We start from the raw sequence: 6000 nt of genomic DNA, 5'->3' as shown, positions 1-6000 counted from the left end.
GCTCACAGATTTACCCAGCCCACAGATCTTACATATGAAAAGCTAACGGTCAGTGAGGTCAGCAGCACTGTAGGTTCTGGTGTCAAGGACATGGGCCTGCATTCGCTGGTCCACTTCTATATAGTCCAGCGGATGTTCTTGCTTGGACCTGGCGTGAATTCAAGATGTTGTCTGGATGCACAGATGCCAGAACAGCGTGTTGGCCATGACAAGCCCACAGGCTCCACAGAAGTCTAACAGCCTCCTACCGTTGTTATTGAGTTGATCTGGCCCATGCCTTCAATCGCTCCAGACCAGGTGCCAGCAACATCACCAACTCGGGCATTGAAGTCACCCAACAGGATGACTCTATCCCGAGGGGCCACTTTTAGCTAACACCTGTCACAGGAGGTCATAGAAGGAATCTGAATCCACGGGCTTGCCTGCATCCCTCCACTGATGTTCATCTTCGGTGGGGGTGTAAGCAGCCACCACCACCACCATTCTCTGCCTCCTGTGGATGGGGAGGCGAGCCCAAAGTAGCCTGGGGCTTACAACTTCCCACACCTCGCCGCCACCTTCCCACGCCGCCTTCATTCTTTTTTTCAGAATAAGAGCCACTCCTTTTTGTTTGTCAGTCTCCTGCCCCGAGTGGATGACTCTGCACCCCTCATGATGATTGGAGTCAGAGCCGGTCCACTGGATCTCCTGAATGCCACAGAGATCCAGGCGGTACCAGTCCAGCTCTGTGCAGAGTAGCAGCCTCTCCTCCACGTGGCCACTCTCAGTGACTTTTTGCCATTTCTAGAGGAACCCCAAGGGTAAGGATTCAGGCATTGCTCCTCACAATGTTATCGTCTGGCATCACAACCACCAACAACACACCTGTATTTGAATTGCAAGTAACTTTAATGAACACAACGCAACCCAAACAACCGTTCATTTGAAAAACATATCCTAAAGAATCGTCACTGGGTGTTGGCTGTGAGCGGGAATCAAACTCGAGTCGTCATGTTTGTAGAGCAGCGCACTAACCGCTAGACTACCGCCACACACGTTACACACACACACGGTACACACACACACAGTGTACACACACACAGTACACACACACAGTACACACACACACACACAGTGTACACATACATGGTACACACACACACACAATACACACACACGCACAGTACACACACACAGTACACACGCACGCACAGTACACACACAGTACACACACGCACGGTACACACACACACGCACGGTACACACACACACGGTACACACACATGCACAGTACACACACACGGTACACACACATGGTACACACACACGCACAGTACACACACACACGCACAGTACACACACACACGGTACACACACACACACGCACGGCACGCCCTCACTCCTTCAGTCACGTGACTAAGGTTGACGTGCCGCCCCGTCTCCCGAGGTGACCTCTTGGCTCTCTCGTCTCTCCTCGACACGTAGATTCATTTCTTACTCTTACATAGAAACGTCATTATCTGTCTGTGTCTGTGGACGCAACTTGCGAGGAATTGTACTCACACACTGTGGGGTTTACGTTTCAAATAAAGTGCCCAGATACCACGCGATAAGCCCCGTGGTGAGCCAGTGCTATTCGTAGTTCCAATCCGTCAACATGAAAGTAGTTAAATTAACAATTTATTACTAATCTCCATATATATCAATGGCAAAGTTGTGAATGTGTGTCTGTTCAAAATGTTTAGCGTACTTCCCGACACGCACCAAGCTTGAAATTTGCCATGTGGGTAATTTCCAGACTGTACACCATGCAAACATTCTAAAAATATAATTTTGTATATTTTTATGGGGGGGGCGCGCAATAATGTATAAGCATGAAAACACCACGATACATAGGACTTACTTTGATTAGAATCTTGGAATTGATTGTGTACATCTTGCAATTGTTAAATGAACATTTTGAGCACACTGCTGTTTTAATAAATGTTCATGATTCTGAGAATATAAGTGTAATTCTGAGCATCATAATGACCATATTGGAATTGTCATCATGAATGGGGGTACAATGATTTTTATAATAGGAATGCGGTTTTGAGCATGACTATTGATATTTCGGACTCATTTATGACAATAGATCAGGGGTCGGGAACCTTTTTGACTAAGAGAGCCATGAAAGCAAAAAATTTGGAAATTTATTTCAGTGAGAGCCATATAATATATTTTAAAAGTGAATTCAACTAAATGTCAGTATAATAAGCCTCTGAATTTATTCTTTTAAATAATGTTGTTATAACACTCACCATTAATGCGACTTCTGGCGCTGCATGGATTTGCTGATGTCTTTGTAGTCGGGTTGGTACTTGGTGAGGTTAAGCTTCATGCAAGCGTTGAGGCTTTCATCCGTTAAACGTGATCGTAGGTTGGACTTGATGTTTTTAAGATGTGAGAATGACTGCTCACATGCATACGTAGATCCAAACATGGTCAATACAGCAATACTCACACGCTGCAGTGTGTGGTATGTGACAGGAAGCGCGTTCCAAGTTTTGAGAATCAGCTGGTCTTCGGGTTGGAGTTTTTTCATTTCTGTCCACATGTGCTTGCTCGCCAACTCCGCTTTCTGTCGTGTGATTCTTTCCAAATCTTCATTCAGTGACTTGAACTTATTCACCCACATGTCTGAGGCCTTCAGGTCAGCCACTTCTGCTTCAAAATCTCTGACGGAGACACCAGGGATGTAATTCAGGTCGGCTGTGTTCAGTGAACACTCGTTTGGATGGGTGATGAACTTAAAAAGACGAGTGTGCTCACGAAATTCTCCAAAGCGTGCTTTGAAGGACTGTAGGAGACTGGATGTGCAGCCAGCTAGCTGGTGGAGATCAAGGTTTTGAATGGGCTCACTTGCTGTGCATGCATCTTTAAATTGGCTCAGTTTTTCAAAATGTAGTAAACGACCTGTTTCAAGATCCGTGATGAAAAGCTCCAGCTTGTTTTCAAAAGCAAATACAGCTTGTTGAAGGGATAACACTGTATTTCCAATGCCTTGCATTTTCACGTTGAGCTGGTTCAGATGTTCAGTCAGATCTACGAGATAGTAAAACTTGAGGAGCCACTCGGTGTCGGCTAGCTCAGGATGCCCGACGCCTTTCATTTCAAGGAAAGTCCGGATTTCGTTCAGGCAAGCCGCAAAACGGCTAAGCACCTTCCCTCTTGACAACCAACGCACATTGCTGTGCAAAAGCAGACCAGGATAGTTATTTACAACTTCATCCAGCAGTGTTTTAAACTGGCGATCATTTAAGGCTCGGGCAACAATAAAGTTGATCACACGAATGACCAGCGACATCACTTCGCCAAACTGCCTGTCACACATCTGAGCACAAAGTGCCTCCTGGTGTATAATGCAATGGAAACTTAGGATGGGTCTATTTTCATGTTCACGGAGAAGCGCCACAAATGCTTTGTTTTTCCCCACCATACACGGAGCACCATCAGTACACACTGAGAGAAGTTTATCCATAGGTAGACTTTTTTCTTGAGCAAACTCCATGAAAGACTTGAATAAATCCTCACCTCTTGTGGACCCTTTTAATGGCAGAACAGCAAGACTTTCTTCGCGCAGTGTGTCACCAACAGCATATCTTGCAATCACGCTGAACTGCGACAAATGGCTCACGTCTGTTGACTCATCCAAAGCCAGAGAAAAGAACGGCGCTGCATTTATGTCCTTCACTTGCGTTTCCTCCACTTTGTTTGCCATCACGATGGTACGATCATGAACAGTTCTTGCCGACAGAGGCATGTCTTGTATCCGTTTGATTATCTTGTCTTTGTTCGGAAGATCATCAAAAAGTTCATTGGCTACATCCAGCATGAACGTTTTAGCATACTCGCCATCTGTGAATGGTTTTCCGTTCCTCACTATTGCTAAAGAACCAGCAAAGCTAGCCGAATTATAGTCACCTTGCCGGGTCCATACGCGGAGTTGCTGCTGGCTAGCTTGCACCCTGCTCAGCTCTTGGCACGCTTTCTTTCTGCTGTCTCCCGCAGGGTATTTTGATGCAAAGGTAGCGTGGCGCGTGTCGAAGTGCCGCTTTACATTCGACCGTTTCAACGATGTAATTTTGTCATTGCAAATTAGACACACCGCAGAACCCGCTCTCTCCACAAAGGCGAATTCTTCGGTCCATTCGTCCTGAAATGTACGATACTCGTCGTCTTTTTTTCTTTTCGCCATCTTCTTCGTCGAAGGGTTAGCTTTGAGCTAATGACCGAGCAGACGCAGTCTCAGACTGATTCAAAAGGGGGCATTTACCTGTTTTACCCAGCAACGGCAAACGTAGGCCAGTATCATCCAATTAAAATAATGGACAATTGCTCCTGCAGCCCTGAACAGGACATGCGCAGTGAAAAATCGATGGATGGATTAAAACAAGTGAGAATATTTTGTTTTATCTGCGAGCCATATGCAATCATCAAAAGAGCCACATCTGGCTCGCGAGCCATAGGTTCCCGACCCCTGCAATAGATTGATGACTAAATTGCGATTTTGTTTTGCTCATCAATCAGGACACTGTTAATGATGCGCATGCCCATAAATTGTTGAAATTACTAGAAATGCAAGTTGTGTATACTCTCCAACCCCATTCCTCTACCTACCCATTCCCTTGACGGGCTCCGTGCCCACTTAAACCCATGACGATGGCGGTGATGATTCCACCTCTCGCTGTAACAATCAAAGCACCTCCAACTTCTGAATGCAAAGGTGCTGGTTGGTGCAACGCCAAAACACATCGTCAACGCCGCTCCCAAGCCCGCCCTACGTTAGTTACATCGTCAGAATCAACAAAATAAAAAGTTCCACAGAGGAAACTAAAATGGCATTGCGCAATCCCCAAAGCTGCACGCGGTAGGCTACACGACTCGGAGAACAACGTCAGACTTCAAAAGTTGCATCGCCATCATCATTCTTCCTCTCCACAAGTCATCGCACGTCAATATTCAATAAGCTGCACACACGTGCAAGTCACCTCTCGACCCGCCACCTGCACAGTTAACGCGATCAGACCCGGGGGTCAAATTAAAATTGTCTTTGGTGACGTATTACAATCGGTGTAATTTTAATGTACGTACAGCAATTGCTGTACGTACAGCAATTGCTGTACGTACATCGAATTGTACGTACAGCAATTGCTGTACGTACATCGAATTTTACAATCGGTGTAATTTTAATGATGTACGTACAGCAATTGCTGTACATCGAATTTTATCATTGACAACGGGGTCCGCTTTTGCGGGATCTGCGTGCGGTCTTTTAATTATATAGATACGTAGTCAGTTCATTAGTATGGGGTTCCTCTATAAGGAATTGTAATTGTAAAATGTATTACTTAATAATACGCTTCCAGGCCGCACTTAGCTTGTAGCAGTCAGAGCAGTTAAAATGACTGTACATGTGTAGGTATTAAATAAAATAAATGTAATTTAAATAAATTTATTAAAAAATTCAGTTTAATTTAACGTAGGTATGAAATAAAATAAATTTAAATAACATTTAAATAAAAAAATACTCATTCACTTAGAAAAAAAATACGTAGGTATAAAATTATTTTTTATTAAATTAATTAAATTTTTAAATGAAACGTAGGTATAAAATTAAATAAAATCATAAATTAAATAAATTTTATTTTCTACCTCCGTGACTTTACCGAAAGAATCAAAGAGTGTGGACCCATGTGACATCAAGGCTGTCCTAGTCTAGGCAAGGCCTCAGGGTGTACCGGGCCTTTCACAACAGCAGCAGCAACAATAACGGTTCTCTTGAAAAAATGCTTTAAAAAATAAAGTCAACGTAGCTTACCTTGACACTCGCGAACTTTAATGATTAAAATAATTAAAACAAAACTAAACACTCACACGCACATGGGCGCGCGGCGTTCGGCGTGTAGGGAATTAAAAATGGTAGCGTCCTCCCGCGATCTGATTGGTCGCCGCGTGCCAAAGTGGGGAGGGGGGGAGGGC

The sequence above is a fragment of the Petromyzon marinus genome, unplaced genomic scaffold, assembly GCF_048934315.1.
Source record: "Petromyzon marinus isolate PM22_M1 ecotype Great Lakes invasive population unplaced genomic scaffold, UKy_Petmar_22M1.pri1.0 PM_G_Scaffold_2, whole genome shotgun sequence".
Taxonomy (NCBI): domain Eukaryota; kingdom Metazoa; phylum Chordata; class Hyperoartia; order Petromyzontiformes; family Petromyzontidae; genus Petromyzon; species Petromyzon marinus.
The sequence above is the reverse complement of the archived record's forward strand: the minus strand, read 5'-3'. Positions refer to the sequence as shown.